The 20,402-nt window shown below is 52.0% G+C and overlaps 1 protein-coding gene across 3 annotated transcripts in view; it reads right to left on the bottom strand.

The window, feature by feature from the left end:
* BICRA (BRD4 interacting chromatin remodeling complex associated protein) overlaps nucleotides 1-6,664 on the bottom strand; it is a 73,665-nt gene extending 67,001 nt beyond the window's left edge. For all 3 annotated transcript variants that reach the window (XM_052655687.1, XM_052655688.1, XM_052655689.1), the window contains exon 1: nucleotides 6,588-6,664. The gene's annotated coding sequence lies outside the window, so the exon portion shown is untranslated. The remainder of the gene's footprint in view (nucleotides 1-6,587) is intronic.
* Nucleotides 6,665-20,402: the final 13,738 nt, after the last annotated feature.

The following is a 20,402-nucleotide window of genomic DNA, read 5'->3' as shown; positions in this document are numbered from 1 at the left end:
CAAGTCACAAAGTCAGGAGGGGCAGAAAGAGGACCCGAAGCCCTCACTGTCGTCTATCCGTCCCTCTGTCAACAGCCCACCTTCTCTGTGATTTCTGCACAGAATATCAGAACCCCCAACCCACACAATACACATCCAGGCATAAATCCCCAAGCATGTGTGATGTGAAACAGCTACCAGCGTGCAAAGCCTGGGGTGGCCAAGACAGGACGGGACAATCTGACCACAGCTTACTGCCTGCAGCCTTGATTGCCCCCACCTGTGAAATGGGCAGATCCCAGACATGATGGTAGATTGTGGATGCCAAAAATAATAATAACATTAAAAACGTTAATGTTACAGTTGAACTGATACAGTGTTTGGAATTTGCTTAAACACACTTTAGCACAAAAGGGAAAGGAAAGGGCAGCAATGAGGAGGGAGGATCAGGAAAAAATGGCAAAGCTGGAGATGGATACACGGGGGTTGATTATTCTATTCTCTCAACTCTTGGTGGGTGCTTTAAAATTTCCATGATAAAAAGTTAAAATAACAACAAGCAAAGCAAACCTTTCCTGTGCACTCCTGCAAGCCAGGGTCTGTCTTAAAAACTCTCCTACATCTTCACTCATTTAGGCCTCACAGTGAGCCCATGAGTTTTGTCAGAGATAAGGAAACTGAGGCCCAAAGGAGCATTTGATTCCCTTGGATTCTTCTTTTCAATTAAAATGGCCAACATTGTCTGCCCAGGGTTTTAGGGGAAGGAGGCAAAGACTTGGTATCTAATTCCACAGGAGACTTCGGTACTTCTCTCCATCACTATCAACATCATCACCGCCATCACCACCACCATCACCACCATGATCAGCACTGTTACCACCATCATCACCATAACCACTAGGAACGTTTGCGGAGCACTGGCGATGTGCCAGGCACCATGTGAAGCACTCAACAACCGTGAGCACAAAGGTGCGTCTCCCGTCACAGCCACTCCTCCAGGTAAGGAGACTGAGGCCCAGAGCGGGGCGGCCCCGTCCAACCCCAGGGCCGTGCAGCCTTGCCGCATGCCAGAGCAGCCTGCCCTGTGCCCTCTGCAGCCAAGCAGTACAGAATGCCAACGTTCCCTATGTGCCTTTTGGGAAGACAATGGAAAGCTTTCAGAGCAGGGAAGTCAGCATGGGGCCCATGGGAGAAAAGTAATCATAGCGAAAACAACGGCAACAGATGCTGATTCCCAAACACCAACTGCCCGCCGGCCCACTGCCTCCTCCTGCCCTTACAGCCCTGCCAAGGAGACGCCACGGGCCCATTTCACAGACAAGGAAACCAAGACCTGAGGAAGGATCACTCGCCCAAGGTCACACTGCAGGTAAGTGCAAAAGTCACCTCCCTTGCCTGTCAGTAAGGGATTTCACAGCCCAGGATTAAGGGGTTCCTGCCCCCAGGTGATAGGACTGCCACTGAATGACAGATGACACTGCCACGGACAGCCTAGACTAGGCTACCTATGAGTTTGTTAGATACTATTTAATCCTCGTAACAAAGTTTCCAATGATAAGTACTGAGACTGGCCCATTTAACAGAAGGGAAAACTGAGGCCCAGAGTCAGCAAGCCCTCAGCCTGCAGCCATTCAACCAGCAAGTGGCAGAACCTGGATTTGAACCAACAGCACCCACGCCCTTGATCTCCACCTGGGGTGGGTGCAGGTTACGGGCAGGAAGGAGGGGGCAAGGAGGTCATGAGAAGCAAAGACAATGGGGCGGACTGGCGGGATGACTTGAACAGGAGGGGGAATGACTTCCTTCAAGATTCAGCTGCACAGGTGCCTCCTTCGTGTGACCCAATGACAAATAGCAGGCTCTTGACCCATCAATCCCTGCCTCCAGTATATCCTGGTGGTATACCCGTTTCCTGAAACACCAAGCAGATGTCTGTCCTCCTGTTCGGCAGGTAGAAACATCAGGCAACACCTCCATATCCATGCTGAGTCATGGAGGACGTGCCCACACCAAGGAATACAACGCAGTCAAGAAAAATCCAGGGGAAACCCTCTGGGTACTGTGTAGGTCTCCCAGGGAGATGAAGCAAAACAAGCAACATGCAGGACAATGGGCAGAGGGTTCTAGCGTGTGTAAAATACATATTTTTAAAGACATACACATGTACACAAATGTATGTGCACAGAACATCAGGATTGAGGAGTCGCCTCTGGGGAGCTGGGAGACCGGGGAGGTCCCAGAGGAGGAAAGGGGAGCTATGTTCGGCATTTTGAATTTGTCCTGGGTATCACTCAGGAGGGAAAAAAGAGAGAGAGGGAGAAAGAAGGTGTTTCGTCCCTGGAGCCTTTGCAAACCACCCAGACAGAATGGATCAAGTCCTCCAGCAGCCTTGAAGACAACTCTTCTCTCTGCCCTCCTCCTGAACTGGGTCCCCAAATCATAACTGGGCCCTGGAGCCCAGGCACACAGAAGACCCTCAGGAAGTTTGATTAGGAACAATTAGAGACACAAAGGCCTTCTCTCCAGCTTCTCCTGCCAGCAGATCCCCAGCATCAGCGAATATCCATAAACTCAGGACACAATACTCATTGTTGCCAAGCCAGAGATGTCTTAGAAAACCCTCTCTCTTTCCCGCTGGGGGGATCCTGCGTGCCGCTGAGACACAAAGGCTTCAGTGGATGGGGACAGAACTCTAATGGTGGGACCCCAGGCAGGGGAGATGTCTAGGGAAGGAAGGAGGAGGGAATCCTCGGGGACCAGTTAACCAAACATTTCCCACGTGTCTCGAGAGTGACACATCCTAACTGGAGAGCCAACTCAGGCCCTCCGCCCTCAGAGTGCGGGGGACAAACATGGGTATGAACCAGTGGGGGGGGGGGGGGCGCCGCCCAAGTGATTGTGCTTGGCGGGGAAAAGTGTTCCATACCACGGATATAAAACAGGCAACTTGCTGTTTCCAGTAAAAGTCAGGGAGCCCGGTGAGGGAGAGACCCCAAAGAGATCAAGGCAAGATAACCATGCCCCCCACCCCTCTCCCCTGCAGGGCGGGAGAGGCAGAAAGGCAACCCTTCACTGCTTTCCAAGCCCAGGCCGTCTAGAAAGGAATGCCATGTTTTCCTGTTTCCAATTAACTTCCCCCCACCAGCAGCCCTCTGCATTCTTGAGACCAGGAGTCAAGACAGCCACAGGGAGAGCTCGGGAGGGTGACTCTGGTTGCGGCTGGGCCTGGGGTGAAAAGGTGACCCCCCCGCCCCGGGACCCTCACACACACCCCAGGACCTCTCCAGCCAGGCTCTCAGGGCTTGGCGCTGGCCCCTGGGCCCTTTCAAAGGGGAGAGGGGGGACACCCCCCCACATCCCCAGGGAAAGTTGGGGAAGGCCCCGGAGACCTCTGGGAAGGAAGTTGGCAAATAAGGGGGCGGGGCATAGGCCTGTCACTCTTGGGCCTTACTCATGCTTCCCCCACTTCCCTCCCAACCCCCCCAAAATCAGGAAGCACTCACTCCAGAGAGGCCCACAGCCCCGCCCCTCCTGCCCCCACCCCACAGGGATTATTATGACTTCTTATGCCTGTCACCTCAGGAAAGTATCCGCAAGGGGTCCCTGAAAGTGTTCGCCCTTCTCCAACGGTACCCCCAGCCCCTTCATCCCTGCAGTCTGGGTTGGAATCCCCTCTCAGCCACAGACCGCAGTTTCCTTATCTGAAAATGGCGAGGTCACCCCTACAGCCTCCCTCCCGGGGTAGGCTGGGCCCTCCCCAGCCCTTCTCCCTCATGCCAGACACCCACCCACCCAAGGGTTTATTTGGCACCAGTAAGTGCTGAAGGGAAAGGGTCCCAGAAAGCTGGAGGAAGGGGGTCACCAAAGTGAAACTATTTTGTGGTGCTCATCCACCACAGGGAATTCCTCCAGGGTCTTTTGCTGGTCACCCTCAAAAACCCAGCCCCCCAACATTCCTCCCCACCCCTGCAGGCCAGCCATATTCCCGCAGAGTGAGGGGAAAACAAAAATAACACGCGTGGATAAAACTTTCAGCCACTGCGAGGTCAGTTAAAGAGGCTCTAATGGTCCCCCCACCCCCTGCCGATGAGGAAACTGAGGACAAGTGAGTTGAATCTGATGCCTGAGGTCGCAGGGTGGGACAAGGAGCCTGCCACCGGGGCCACGGGGAGGATAGGCAGGGACTTCTCTGCCAGCTGTGTCACGGCACCACACAGGGTCGCCAGGCAGAGCCACAGCGAAGTTCCCAAGTAGTTCAGCGTCCCTACCAGCAAGGCTGAGGAGCATCAAGCTGGGCCAAGAGCCAGCTCAGGTACAGGAAGAGGATGACAGAGGGGCCAACCACCAAGTGCCCAACCCCCTCAAGCCCCACGCAGCAAGGCCTGGGGCCCCCCTTCTCCCAACCCCCATGTCTTCAACCCTCTGCTCCTGCAGGTGAACGCTTTGCTTGGGCCGCAGGTGAAAGCACCCTGCCCTCAGCCCAGCTGACCCCTTACGCGTACTCTGTGGGGGAAAAAAAAAATTTGGCAACTCCTTCCCTGTCTCGTCTACATTTGAGACCCAGCTGAAGTCAAAGGGATGAAAATGCCAAAAAGCAGGTACAGGCAGACCTAACAGTTTTGAGCTGAGCTGGGAAAACTTGAGATGGTTACAGACTGGGGCCGTGTGACCCTGGGCGAGTCACTCAACTGCGGTGAGCCTCCATTAGCCTGTCTGCAAAATGGGACTCACATAACTGACCCCCCCCCCCCCCAACTTCCTCCTTGGGTTGTGGCCAGTGTGTAGCTCACCTAACAGCGGCTAATCCCTAGCGCTCTCTGGGTAGGGAGATGTTATTTCCGGCTTCTAGGAGTGGGGGAGCTCCGAGGGAGGGGCAGAGGGTGTAGGTAAGCCCCTTAAGGCCCGCTAGACACTGGCACGGGGGTCCTCATCTGCCCACCTCCCCGGTTCTCCCATCACCCCAGCAGGTCAGAGATGACAGAGCCCCCCGCCCAACTCCCATCCCAAGTGGGGGTTGAGGTTGAAAGCGCAGAGCGCTTATCGGAAATCTCAGGCCGTGAAGTCTGGGGTGTTCCGAAAAACTGTTTCCTTGAGGAGCAGCCGGCGAAAGGAGGTGTGAGGGGAAAGCAGACACATCCCCCCAGACGGTTACACTATAGGCGGGCTGTGACAAAAGGGGCCGCCTGGCCGGCATCAGTCCGGGCACGGGCAGCAGCAGCCCTGGCCCGGGCACACCGGAGCGCTGGGACCTGTCACCCCGGCCTCCCCGGGAGCGCTGACACAGCGGCCTCTGACCCCACCTCCCGGGAAGTTCAGCTGCTCAGAACCACAAAGCAAAACAAAGGGGTGCGGAGAGGAAGGAGCCGCCGAGGCTCCAATCACCGCTGCCTCCCCAGCCCGCCCGCGGCTCCTCGCCCCGCTCGCCGCTGGCCGCGGACCAAGGCCTGGGCAGCTCCCCGGTCCCTTGCCTCCCCGCGGGCCGCCCGTGACAGGAGCCGGAGAAGCCGCCGAGGGGCAACCAGGGATGGGAAAACCAGATGGCTCCGGCCCTCCTCCCGCCTCCTCCATCCCTCCCTCCGGGTGCCCGCGGCCTGGCCGCCCTCCGCAGGGGCCCGGGGAGGCCTCGGGCCCGGCTCGGCCGGGCTCACCCCAGGGAAAAGGTTGCCTTTGTCTAAAGGTCACCACCCGAGCGCGGTGCCCGGGCTGGGCCTGGTGCCTCCCATTCCCCGGCCGAGGGGGTGGAGATGGGGGGCCGCCCCAAATCTCGGGAGGTGACAGGGGTAAGGCTCACTTCCCTCCTCCCCCCCACCCCCCTCCCCGTAACGGCCCCCTCCGGGACCCGCCAGCTAGCGGGGGAGGGGGTCAACTCCTTTCACTGCTGGGGGGTGGGGGGACCAAGTCAACTCCTTTCATTGTTTAGGGGCGGTGGGGAGGGGGAGACCCGGTGGCCGCCTTCCGCATCCATCCCCCCCCCCCCCAGCTTGCCAGAGGCCCTGTTTCTCCCCGGACCCCCGGGAGTGATTTGAGGAGGGGGCGCAGGGCACGGGGCGAAGAGGGGGAAGATGAAGGCTCGCCGGCTCCGGCCGGGAAACCACCATCCGCTCCCCCATGGCCCTCTTCTTCTCCGAAAGGCGGGGAGCGGAGCGAGGGGAGGGGGCCCCCGGGCCGGGGGAGGGGGTCTCCCCGCCCCTCCCCCCGTGGAACGTTAGCTCTCGTTTTTCCGCCGCTCCATTGTATCCCCGGCAGCCGGCGGGAGGGCCGGGGAGGCACCGGGCGCGGGCAGGCGAGCCCGGGGTGGGCGGGCGGGGGGGGTCCCCGCAGGATAAGGGCGGCGGCGATGGTGGGAGAGAAGCGGGGGGTGGGGGGAAGCTGCCGGGGGTGGTGGGCGCGGAGCAGAAAAAGAGGCAGCGGGCGCTGCGCCCCGGTTGGGGGGCTGAGTGTTGAGTGTCGGGGGGGTGGGCTCGGCCCCGGCTTCGGCTCCCCCAACACACACCCTCGCCGCCAACCCCCACTCCCCCCCTCGCTTTTGCGCCCTGTCACAGCCCCGACTCGCAGGTAGAGAGAGTTAAGAGATTTAAAGAGAAATTGCTACATTGTGAGAAACTCACCCTGATGTTTGAGCAGCCGTCGGCGCGGGGTCTCCGAGACGGCCCCGCACGGGCTGCAAAGGGAGGACCCAGAAGGGGCCGACCGGCCGGGCCGGTCAGCGCACTGCCTGATCGCATGGCGGCCGCCCGGCGGCCTCCGCCAGGCCCCTGCCGCCGCCGCGCGCCGCGGCCCGGGCTCCCCGGACTCGCGCCCGCTCCGGGCGGGACCCCTCGGGTTTACAAAAAAAAAAAAAAAAAATTTTTTTTTTTAATTAAATGCAAAAGGAAAAAAAAAACCTTGCAGGTTTTGTGTTCCGCCCCCCCCTTTCCTCCTCCTCCCTCCGCCCTCACCGGGGGACGGGCTTGGAGGAGGCCCCGCCCCTCGACTCGGCGAACCAGCTCCGGCTCTGGGCGCGGAGCGGCGGGCCCGCGAGCGAATGGGAGGCTGCGGACGCCCCGGGAGGGTGACCTCCGCGCCGGCACCGCCCCCTCCCCAGCCGGAGTCCCGAGGGTTCGGGGGCGCGCTTTCCCAGGCTCCGGTGGAGTCGACCGACAGCATCGAGCGATGCTCCGGATTAGAGAGAGAGGCTAAAGGGATTGGCGCTCCCGGACCTCGGGCTCGGCTGGGCCGGCTGGGGAGGGGGCGCCGTTCACCCTGGGCGCGCCCCGACTCGGGGGACGGTCGCCAGGCGGGAGGACGCGAGCAGGGGCAACGCCGATGGTTCGAAAAGGTAGCGGGAGTTGAGGATGGAGGATACGGGAGGCCCCGTAGGTGGAATCGCGAAGGAGCCGGGAGTCGGAGTTAAAAGCGTGGAAGGCGCGGGGGGCGGGCGGAGGATGTTCTGGGGCTCCTCGCCAGGACCCCGAACGCTGCTTGCTCACTCACCTCAGTCGGCCTTTTGAGCTGCTACGGCCCGGGGAGGGCGCCGGGGACGCGGGTCCGACCTGTCTTACCACCTCCTCGAGGCCTCGCGGGCCGCGCAGATGGGATTCCCAGAAGCCCCGGGACGCCTCGGTGGTGTTGGGTCTGTTTCCGCCTCGCCGGGCTGTGTACGCCTTGCGGGCGTGACAGTTCGATTCGCGCATTCCTTCAGGGAACGCTTGCAGAGCGCCTGCAGTGTGGCCTGCGCCGTGCCCGGGGCCCATTGAGCACCCAGACAGCTCGGAGCTACCCTTCCGGGGCGCACAGGCCAACGGCACCTACACTCTGGTCTGTTATCTTCCGCTTCCCCGGTGCCCTGGAAAAGCCACGTGCATACCGAAGCGACTCAGTAATAATGTGTGTTGAATAAACGAGTGATTGTTTTAAGCTTTAGAATTGATCCTGGGATCTTGGTGGTACTATGCATATTAAAGAGACCACGGAGGTCCAGGGCCCTGACGCCAACCAGTGAGCCCTTGGTTCACATCCTCCCACTTCCTTTGCTGTGTGACCTTGGGCAAACTACTTCACCTCTCCGTGCCTCCATTTCTAAGGGGAAATCAATAACAGGCCTCATTTCATAGGGTCATTAGGAGAGAATGTTCTCATGGAGAGCAGCACCTGACAGGAAGTGCAGATAAGTGCTGTTATTATTATAGCAAAAATGAAATTTTATCCGTTCCAGATGTGAGCACATGTATGGCCCCAAACATGAGACAGTAGTCAATCTATAACTTATACAGTGGTCATCCACAGTCCTTGGAGGTATGTGACCCTTACAGGAACAGCAGTATACATAGACATTATTTTTGTGCAGTTTGCCTTTCATCTGCCAAGATTGAGCCTAGGGGGCTATGCCTTGAGTATTCATGTATGTGCTGTTTTTCCAGTCTTCACGAGAAGAGACCTCCAGGGACCCCCACCTGGAGGTCTTTAGTGATTCCCACCTTGGTGTTCAGTCTGGAAGCTGTGTCTGACTCTCTGTGACCCCATGAAGTGCAGCACACCAGGCCTCCCCCCTTGCAGTGTAGAAAACTAAATTGGCTCAGAGAGGGGAAGTGTTTTGCCCAGGGTCACACAGCCAGCAAGCAGGACCTGATCTGAGCTGGGTGGCACTGATGTCTCAGAGATGCCAATCCTGGGGCACTCGGAACTTGGGAATTGACTGGGGTTCAAAGTTAGCAGACAGGAGGCATTGCAGGGGTGACTATCCAAGTTTATTCATTCATACAGGAAGTATTGTTTATGAGTATCCAGTCTGCCAAGAATATAGTTGTGACCAAGAGCACCCTGGTTCCTGCCCCAGTACGCAGTCTGTTGATGAACAAATAAGTTGCTTACCCTCAGTTTCCCCTGCCCTCAGGTTGCAGGCTGATTTGGTGCACTGTGGTAACCACTACCCCCCCCCCCCCAACACACACACCCCTGTACAGTACCTGGCACTTAGTAAGTGCTCCAGAAAGATCTACGAAACCATGAGATAATGCCCACCCTTCTACAGACATTCTCTTTGGACCAGGTCCCCAGGAATAGGCATGAGTATGAAAGAAGCTCCCAGTCTAGCCATGGCTGGAAAAGCCCTAGGAGGTCAAACATCCAAGGCCAGAGGAGGGGTCAACATGGGCCCAAATGGAAAGAGACCTGCTATCCTTTGGCGGGGAGTGACACATACCTTCACTTTGCAGCTCAGATGCAAGTTGGGAGTTCCAGATTCAGAATGGAGTTGGTGATGAGACCCAGAGAGGTTCAGCAACTTGGCCCAGGGATGCCCATCCAGGGGAAGGACTTATTCAGTGCACCTGGGTGTTCTGTTTGTCTCCGAGTCACCAGATGGACCTGGGGCAAGCCACTTCTGCAGCTCCTCCATGTTCTCATCTGTACAATGGGACTGTAGAGTCAGACACCAGAATTCACCTGCCCCACCATTTTCTAATGAACATTTTCAAACATGGAAAAGTTGAAGAAATAGAACAGCGACACCAAAATACCCACCATGAGCACACTCAACAATCAGCACGTTCCTCTCCTTGCTGTGTCACACATCTGTGCCTCTATCCATTCATCAAATCCATCTCATTTTTTTAATGCATTACACACATCTGTGTATCTCTCCCAAACACACGGTTAACACAACTGTAATGACAAGCCCCTGAGCCAGAGAATTAAACCTCAATTCTCATTTTTTGTGTGTGAATGAGAAACCAGAGAGGTAAGAAACCGGACCAAGGTCACACAGCTGGGGATTCATACCTAGCTCTGTCTGTTCCCAGAGTCCAGACTATGAAGACCACGGGGAGGATGAAATGGATACAAGGCATGCAGAAGCTCTTATGGGACAGGGACAAAACAGCATTCAGATGTAAGAAATTCGTACTGGAGAAGATGCACCCAACTTTCCTCAGTGAGCAAATATGCTACATCCCTGTAGCCAACGTGAGCTTGGGTTTCCGGGCCCCTCATCTCGTTTAAGGGCTGTTTTAATTATACTCGTGTAGCAGAAAAGAACAGCTGGAAACCGCCTCCCCCATTCCACCCCCCACACACTCATTTGCACGGAAAAGTCCAGGACATTGGAGAACTAATTTGCCCTCTCCAAGTGGCCAGGATGCCTAGGTCCACTTTTAGTCCACCGGCTCCAAGTCCCGCAGGCTCTCCCAACACTCCAGCCCAGAAGGCTCCCCTCTCCCACCCTCAGTACCAGCGCATTTCTGTCCCACCCCCTCACGTTTCAAGTTCTCCACCCCACCCTCTCAACCAGACCCTAATCCCCTTCATCTCTAACTGCCTATACCTCCTACCCGTCCCACAGCCCAGCTCCTACTCAGCGGGAGCTTGACCAGAGTCTGGCCTGATTACCATCTCTCTACAGAGAGGCGTGGTTTTCCTTTTTCTTTTTTTTTTTTTTTTTAAAACAAGCGGTTTGTGCTTCTGAAAACCAAAACAACGCCCATCGCGGCTCCTCCCTCGCACCCGCAGCTGCGAAGTTTAAAACTTGGTCAACTTAAGTAGCTTTTTGATCTGGGAGGATGTTTCCACTGGTGTTTTTCGTTCTCAGCTGAGCAGCACGCTTAAGATTTGTGCACTTTTCTGGAGGCGTATAAACGATTCCATAACAAGAAGAAACAAAACAAAAAACCTTGCCCCGAACACCCCTGCGGACCTTTCACGTCTCGGTCAATCCAACGTCAGGGATCCGAATACTAGCCACCAGGTGGGGAAAAATAGGAGGGCTCGGAGGGCACTGACTCCGGAGCGACCTTCGCCCTCTGACCGCGCCCTTTAAGCGTGCCGCGTACAGCTGGAAAGCGCTGCCCTAGCTCCCAGAGGCGCTGCCTAGCCGGCAGCGCCAAGACCACGCGCGGCCGCGAATCAGGCAGATACAAGCCCAGCCCGACTTCGGGTCCTCAGAGCGGCAAGTGCGAGGGGCGGGGCCCAGTCGCCCATTGGCTCACGCTGGGGGCGGGGTCACGTATTCGTCCCGCCCCTATTCTCCGCCAAGCTAAATAGGTTTCGCGCCGGCCGGGGGAGTTATTCACCGTGGGGCGGGGTCGGGGTTTGTTTACACACTGCTATTGGCTGGATTTGAATCGGCCAGACTGCCGGCTGCGGGGCGGAGCTCCAGAGGGCCCCTGCGGGCGCCTGACAGCTTCAGCCAGGCAGAAGCTGCGCCGGACGCGCCGCTGAAGCTTCGGGACACTGGAGATGGGAGTGCCCTGGGCGGGTGCGGGCAGCGGGGGCCGGCAAGTTTGAGCCTTCCGCTGGCTTCTTGATAAATGCTAACCAAGGGCGTAGGGAGCATTGTTTTTGTTTCCATAAAAATGCATAAGGAAAAACAAACCCGGAAACAACCTAGCTGCCCATGGATAGGGGACTCCAATAAGCTAGGGGACTCAAATAAGCTGTGATCTGGCCCGTAGTGGACTTCCCAGGTGGCGCTAGTGGTGAAGAACCCGCCCCCCAATGCCAGACACCTAAGAGGCTCGGGTTCGATCCCTAGGTGGGGAAGATCCCCTGGAGAAGGAAATGGCAACCCACCCAAGTGTTCTCGGCTGGAGAATCCCATGGACAGAGGAGCCTGGTGGGCTACAGTCCATGGGGTCGCAAAGAGTCGGACACTACCGAAGCGACTTAGCACTCACGGAGTGGCCCATAGTGGGACATAAACATAAAATGAGGAAGTAATACATGAATTGACACGAACTGAGCTATGAATTCAGTTAAGGGAAAAAGGCAATAATGGAAGCCGAGTGTATAATTTAAGGTGCGTGAGAAAATATAACCTGCTTGTTAAACACGCAGAATATCTTCGGAAGCAAAAACAAACTCCTAACTGCAGATGTCTGTGGAGAGAAGGAGTGAGGTGCGTGGAAGGCAGATCACTTTGGACCTTTGTAAAATTAGCAACTTGTAGCACCTATTCAAAGACATACAGGGTAAACAAAAATATTAAATTCTGAGAACTCTCCCCACGTATCTCATATCTCGAAGCAACTGCCCCTAGGAAAACTCTTGACTAGGCTACAGAGGCCATGGACCCCCAATCTGCGCTCCTTGCATCCCACAATGGTATTGGGGAGTGGGAACGCATTAGGAAAGACCTGCTTCACCTACTCAATGACCAAGAGATACCCGGATCCAATGAAGGGTTTTTTTTAAATTTATTAGTAATCACTGCAGGATTTAACATCCCGACTGGGAGAGAGGGACACCTTCCTGAGAGACGCTAAGTGGAGGATGTGGGGGAGGCCCTCTTAGGAAAGAGAAGTCAAAACCAGGAGAGGCCCCTTTAAGAAAGAAAGCCAGCCTCCTCTGGTAAACGACGCGAGGCTGACGGAACTGACCGGCAGAAGGGAGAGTTGTCCGGATTTTGACGTTTGTTATTACTCTCTGTTCTCGGCGATCTGGAGGCGAGGATGAGAACGATTTCCTGCAGCTGAGTTTTGACCTGTTATGGATCTTACTTGTAAAGACTTCCTCTGTATAAGTTCGCTAAAGGATTTGTAAAACATTGTTTACATGTCTGGGAAAGTCACCCAGGCCCGTAGTGAAAACTTGCCGAGCTTGTAGTTCTAAGGAACGCGCCTATCGGAGCTGGCGCTGCCGGCCCAGATACACAGATAAACTCGGTGAATGCCCCAAAGATCCTCGCACCTTCTAACAGCAACCCGTTTTACGAGTGTGGAAACTGAGTCACAGAGAGGTTATATAACTGCCCACGTCTGGCGTCACAGCTATTTGGACCCTGGCAGCTCTGCTTCACAGTTCATACTTTTAACGAATGTTTTACACTTAACCCTAAAAACTGCTTTGTCTTTTGATGCATTGTTTTAAAAGCCATAAAAAGCTTAATGCAGATTCTTAATGACGGTGAACCATTTTCTATGCTTTCTGTTGTAAAGGAGTTTTGTGATTTTTTTTTAATTATTGAAGTATAGCTGATTTACAATTCATGTAAGTTTCCTGTGTACTGCAAAGTGACTTGATATATATTTTTCTTCTTTTTCAGATTCTGTCCCCTTAAAGATTGTTATAAAATACTGAGTATAGTTCCCTGTACAATGCAGTAGGTCCCTGTTGATTATCTATTTTATATATTGTATTGTGTATATGTTAATCCCAAACTCCTAGTTTATCCTTACCCCCCCTTTCCCTTTGGTAACCACAAGTTTGTTTTGTCTCTTTCTATTTTGTCAGTACGTTCATTTGTTTGGGGTTTTGTTTGTTTCCTTTTTGATTCCACATATAAGCGATATCATATGATGTTGTCTTTGGTTTACTTCAGTTACTATGATCCTCTCTAGGTCCATCCATATTGCTGTAAATAGCGTTATTTTATTATTTTTTATGGTTGAGTAATATTGCGGACTTTTTTGAAATAAAATAATTTCTGATTTTTTTTCCCCTAAAATTCTATATCAGGGCAAGCTTTTTAATTTAATTTAATTTTTTCTTCCTCAATCTTTTTTATTTTTTAAAGTACCTTTCACGAGGAAACATTTTGCCCTCAGCTGTCCTGCTCCTCTCTCACCATTAAATACTTCCCTAATGATTACCGTGTGCGAGGCACACTTCTAACTCACTGAATTGTTACAACAACCCTGAGGTCAAAATGGTTAGCGGTCTCACTTCACAGGTGAAGAAACCGAGGCACAGAAAAGTTACATAACTCGCCTGAGGTCACACATCTATCTCCAGAAAAAGAAGAGGAAGACCAGGAATGGGTAGATCATGGCAGGAGAGAGAAGAAGGTATGCAAAGTTGCTAAGAGACAGAAAAAATGGGAATTAAGCCTGTGGCTAAGCAGCAAGTTCCCACTGTATAGCACAGGAAATTATATTCAATGAAGTGAAGTGAAGTGAAAGTCTTTCAGTCGTGTCTGACTCTTTGTGACCCCATGGACTGTCCATGGAATTCTCCAGGCCAGAATACTGGAGTGGGTAGCCTTTCCCTTCTCCAGGGGATCTTCCCAATCCAGGGATAGAACCCAGATCTCCCGCATTGCAGGCGGATTCTTTACCAGCCGAGCCACAAGGGAAGCCTAGTTATGTTCAATATCATGTAATAAACCATAAAAAAAAATTTTTTTAAGTTAAAACCAAGGGACTTCCCTGGCAGTCCAGTGGTTAAAACTCTACATTCTCAATGCGGGAGGCACAGGTTCGATTCCCTGGTTGGGGAACTAAGATCCCATATGCCATGGGTGGTGCAGCCAAAAAATAAAGAAATAAAGGGGCCAGGGGAGGTGGGGCCCTTTAACAGAGAGAGAGAGAGAGAGATAAGCCAGTGGATTGGTGAATACAGGGAAAATAGCTTTAGAGAGGTGGTAGGAGCTAAGGTCCAGAGAAGGCAATGCCACTCCACTCCAGTACTCTTGCCTGGAAAATCCCATGGACGGAGGAGCCTGGAAGGCTGCAGTCCATGGGGTCACGAAGAGTCGGACACGACTGAGCGACTTCACTTTCACTTTTCACTTTCATGCATTGGAGAAGGAAATGGCAACCCACTCCAGTGTTCTTGCCTGGAGAATCCCAGGGACGGGGGAGCCTGGTAGGCTGCCGTCTACGGGGTCGCACAGAGTTGGACACGACTGAAGTGACTTAGCAGTAGCAGCAGGAGCTAAGGTCAGTTTGCAAAAGATAATGACCAAGAAGCACACGAAAAGATACTCAAAGTTATTAGTCATTGTGTATATGCTCAGTCATGTCCGACTCTTTGTGGCCCCACGGGCTATAGCCCGACAGGCTCCTCTGTCCGTGGAATTTTCTAGGCAAGAATACTGGAGTGGGTTGCCATTTCCTACTCCAGGGGATCTTTCCAACTTAGGGATGGAACCCATATCTCCTGCATTGGTAGGCGGGTTCTTTACCGCTGTGTCATCTGGGAAGGTACTAGTCATTAGAGAAATGTAAGTCAAAACCACAATGAGGTGCCCCTTCACCGTGATCAGTAGGGCTATAATCAAAAAAATGGACAATACCAAATGATAGGAAGGATGTGGGGGAATGAGAAGTGGCTAAAATGGGGCCACCAGTATGGATGACAGTTTGCTGTTTCCTCCATCAGCCGCACCTGGAATTACTACAGGGTCACGCCTATGCGTATACCCAGAATAGTTGAAAACAGGCATTTGAAAACAAATGCATTGAAAACAAACCATAATTTGTACATGAATGTTCCCAGCAGCTGTAGTCACTGCTATTTTCACAGAGGTGAAAACAACCCAAATGTCCATCAACGGATGAAGGAATCAACAAAATGTGGTATACCCGATGGGAAATTATTCAGCCCCATAAAAGAGAATGGGTCCATGCTGCAACATGGAACCTTGGAAACAAGGCTGAGTGGAAGTAGCTAGATCTGAAAGATCACATATTGGATGAGCCCAGTTTTATGAACTGTCCAGAAGAGGCAAATCCACAGAGACAGAAAACTGATGAGCAGAGGTCAGGGGATGTGGGGAGGGGGGAATGGTGAGTGACGGCTACATGGGCACAGAGTTTCCTTTTGGGGTGAGGGGGGACTTCCCCAGTAGTCCAATGGTTAAGACTCCATGCTTCCAATGCAGGGGATCTGGGTTCGATCCAGGAACTAGATCCCACGTGTGGCAACTTAAGACCCAACAGAGTAAAAAAAAAAAGATAGTGGTGATGGTACAACATTGTGAATGTACTTAATGCCACAGAATTATGCATTTTAAATGGTGACAGCAATCAATTTCATAATACACAAATTTAAAATTTTCTTTAGATGATGAGAAAGCAGAGGTGTTAAGCACACGTGATTTAAAAAATAATACACATGAGGGGTTCCCTAGTTGCTCAGTGGTAAGAAATCTACCTGCCAATGCAGGAGACATGGGTTCGATCCCTGATCTGGGAAGATCCTGCATGCCCTGGAGCAGCTAAGCCCCTGAGCCGAAACGATTGAGCCTGTGCTCTGGAACCCGGGAGCCACAACCACTGAGCTCTCGAGCCTAGAGCCCATGCTCAGCAGCAAGAGAAGCCACCCCAGGGAGAAACCCGTGCACAACTAGAGAGTAACGTCTGCTCTCCTCAACTAGAGAGGACTCTCGCAGCGATGAAGACTCAGCACAGCCAAAGATAAATAATTTTTTAAAAACATACAGGTATTCTGTAATAACTTATATGCATGCTCAGTGGCTCCAGTCGTGTCCAGCTCTTTGCGACCCCGTGGACCCCACCAGGCTTCTCTGTCCATTGGATTTCCCAGGCAAGAGTACTGGGGTGGGATACCATTTCCTTCTCCAGGGCATCTTCCCAACCCAGGGATCTGGACCCCCATCTATGTCTCCTGATGGGCAGGCAGCTTGTTTACCACTTGCACCACCTGGGAAACCCAACCTAAAGAATCTGAAAAATGGAGGGATATATGTATATGTATAACTGAACCACTTTGCTGTACACCTGAAATGAACACAACATTGTAAATCAGCTACATCCCAATATAAAGTAAAAACTAAATTAAAAAATACACATGGCAATGTCCAAAAACAGTTAGGGAGGGACTGGTGGAGAGAAAGGCTGGAGGGAGATCTGGGGAGATGGCAGTGGAGTGAGACCCAGTCAAGGTCCCTGCTCTAAGGTTCCTGAGAGCCTAGGGTGGACCTCGTGGAGATCTCACAGGTCTCTGGAGGATACAGACCCACCCCCAGGGTAGACAGGGCTGGTATGGGGGAAGCCCAGAGCAGGCACTCCACCACACAGCCTACAGTTCAGGAAGGCTTCCTGGAGGAGGAGAAGGATAAAGAGGGGTCTGATAGAAGAGACTGAATGGGGAGGAGTGTGGGTCTAGAGTAGAAAAGGAGCCTAGAATTTCTTCTTCTTTTTTTTTAAATATTTATTTATTTGGCTGCCCCAGGTCTTAGTTGGGACACATGGGATCTAGTTCCCTAACCAGGGATCAAACCCAGGTCCCTGCATTGGGAGCTGGGAGTCTTAGCCACTGGACCATCAGGGAAGTCCCAGGAGCCTGGAATTCCTAAAGCACAGATCAGCCTTGACACTCCCCTGATGGAAACCCTCCCAGGGTTCCTCAGGGTCCTTGGGTGAAAGTCCACACTCCAGAATTACCTGGCCTGCGTTCATTCAGCACACCCTCTCAGAGCAGCTACTGTGAGCCCCGCCCTGCACCAGTAATGCTGGGATACAGTGGGGAGGAGACAGGCCCCGCCTGCCTTCATGGGACTCAAACCACCGTGGGGGAGACAGGTGTGAAACAAACCATTTCCCAGCCTGACAGGTGTTAGTCTGATGGCTGCTATGGGAGTGAACCCAGCCCCCAGGGGGTTCCCCACTTCTATTATTCCCGAGGGGCTATTTCACAGTTTTTACAGAATATTGCCTCTGTTGTTTGTATCTTAAAGATCTGTTCTCTTATAAACAAGGTTCTCCTGTATAGCACGGGAAAGTATGTGCAATATCCTATGACAAAGCATAATGGAAATGAATGTGGAAAAGAACTTGAAAAAGAATGTCTAGGAGCGTCCCTGGGGGTGTGAAGAGTCCACCTGCCAATCCAGAAGACACGGGTTTCATCCCTGATCTGGGAGGATCCCACATACCTCGGGCAGCTGGGCCCATGTGCCACGACTGTTGAGCCTGTGCTCCAGAGCCAGGGAACCACAATTACTGAAGCCCATAACCAGAGAGAAGCCCTGGCAGCAACCACGACCCAGCACAGCCAAAAATTAAGAAATAAAATTATTTTTTAAAACTCTTACAAAAAGAATGTCTATATACGTATCACTGAATCACTTTGCTGTACAGTAGAAATCAGTATTGCTAAACCAACTCTACTTCAGTAAAATAAATTGTTAAAAATTTGTCCTCTCATTCAAGTATTTTTTCTTCCTTTGATGGGTTTCCCTGGGGCTACCTTAGGCTCACACCAAGCTACAAAATTCATGAAGTCCAGTTACTATTTCCCCAACATGCATTACAATAAATCACCTGGAAATCATCCCTAATGCTACTTTGGGAACCTGGTGACCTGCACTCTGGAGATTAAGGGAAAACTTCCTGAAGGGAGCCCATTGTAAGCTAAGACTTGCAAGATAAATGGAGTTAGACAAGGGTGGAGGGGAGCAACAGGTGCAAAGGCCCAGAGGTGGCAGAGACAGGGAAAGAAGGCTGGTCAGGCTGCTGGCGTCTTGAGAGCTCAGCTGCATGAGGCTGAGGGACTGAGTGACGTTACACCGGAGGTTTCGAGTTTGATCTCAAAGGTCACACACAGTCATTGATGGGTTTGTTGTCATTGTCATTATTACTTGTAATTGCCAGGCAATTCACATACCATAAAACTCACTTGTTTAAAGTGATCCATTCCAAGGTGTTTTTTTTTTTAATAAGAACTTTAAAAAATTATCTATTTGTGTTTGGCTGCACCAGGTCTTTGTTGCTTCAAGGGTTTTTCTCTTGCAGCCAGCAGGGGTTACCCTCTGGTTGCAGTGCTCAGGCTTATCACTGCAGCAGCTTCTTTACTTCCGGAGCACCGACTCTAGGGCACTGGGCTTCAGTAGTCGAAGCACATGGGCTCCAGGGTGCAGGCTCAGTAACTGTGGCCCAAGGGTTTTGCTGCCCCGAGGTATGTGGGATCTTGCCCGACAAGGGATGGAACCGATGTCTCCTGCTTTGCAAGGCAGATTCTTAACCACTGGACCACCAGGGAAGCCGCTCCATGGTTTATTGTATATTCATTCACAGTCTTGCCGTACCATCACCACTATCTAGTTCCAGAACATTTCCATCATTCCAACAAGAAACCCTGTATCGTTAGCAGTTCCTTCCTATCCCCCACCCTCCCCACCAACCCTAAGCAACCACTAATCTGTTTTCTGTCTCTACCAATTTGTCCATTCTGGACCTCTCGTATAAATGAAATCCTGCCACATGTGGCCTCTGTGTCTGGCTTCTTTCACTTTGCATAATGTCTCTTTTTATTTTTTAGCTCTGCCTCATGGCTTATGGGAACTTAGTTCCCTGACCAGGGATTGAACCTGGAACCCTGGCAGTCAGAGTGCAGACTCCTAACCACTGGACCACCAGGGGATTCCCAGCATAACGTTTTCAAAGTTCATGTATGCTATAGCGTGAGTCAGAATTTCATTCCTTTCTATGGCTGAATAATATTCCACTGCAGGGTCTCCCAAGGTAATAGAAATAAAAGCAAAATAAACAAATGGGACCTAATCAAATTCACAAGCTTTTGCACAACAAGGGAAACCATAAGCAAAATAAAAAGACAACCTATGGACTGGGTGGAGAAGGAACCTGCAACCTACTTCAGTATTCTTGCCTGGAAAATCCCATGGACAGAGGAGCCTGGTGAGCTATTACGGTTCATGGGGTCGAAAAAGAGCTGGACGTGACTTAGCAACTAAACAACAACAACATGGATTGGGAGAAAATATTTGTAAATGATGCAACTGACAAGGGCTTAATTTCCAAAATATACGAACAGCTCATACAACTTGAAAACAAAAAAGTCAGACCTATTGAAAAATAGACAGAAGACCTACATAGCATTTCTCCAAAGAAGATATGGATGGCCAATAAGAACATGAAAAGATGTTCAACATCGCTAAAAATTATCAGAGAAATGCAAATCAAACCTACATTGAGGTATCATCTCACGCCGGTTAGAATGGCCATCATTAAAAGTCTACAAATAATAAATGCTCGAGAGGGTGTGGAGAAAAAGAAATCCCCTCACATACACACTGTTGGTGGAAATATAAACTGGTGCGGCCACTATGGAGAACAGCATGGAGGTTCTTCAAAAACCTAAAAAAAACCCCACACACACAGAGAAACTAAAAATAGAGTTCCCTTATGATCCAGCAATCCTACTCCTGGGCCTATATCTGGAAAAAACTCTAATTTGAAAAGATGCATGTGCCCCCATGTTCACAGCATCACTATTGACAAGCAACCTAAGTGTCCATCCAGAGATGAATGGATAAAGAAGGTGTGGTACATATATGCAATGAAATAGCGTGTGCGTGCTCGGTTGCTCAGTTGTGTCCGACTCTGCAACCTCGTGGACTGTAGCCCGCCAGGCTTCTCTGTCCATGGGATTTCCCAGGCAAGAATACTGGAGTGGGTTGCCATTTCCTCCTCCAGAGGATCTTCCTGACCCAGGAATTGAACCCATGTCTTCTGCCTCTCCTGCATCAGCAGGCGGAATCTTTACTGCTGAGCCACCTGGGAAACCCACAGTGGAATAGTACTTAGCTATAAAAAGAATTAAATAATGACATTTGCAGCAAGATAGTTGGACCTACAGATTATTATACTAAGTGGTGTAAGTCAGAGACAAACGGCAAATGACATCACTTCTATGTGGAGTGTAAAGTATATGATACAAAGGACCTTATTTACAAAACAGATTCACAG

This window comes from Budorcas taxicolor, chromosome 18, assembly GCF_023091745.1.
Source record: "Budorcas taxicolor isolate Tak-1 chromosome 18, Takin1.1, whole genome shotgun sequence".
Classification (NCBI taxonomy): Eukaryota; Metazoa; Chordata; class Mammalia; order Artiodactyla; family Bovidae; genus Budorcas; species Budorcas taxicolor.
Note: the sequence above shows the minus strand (reverse complement) of the source record. Positions and strands in the feature narration are given on the sequence as shown.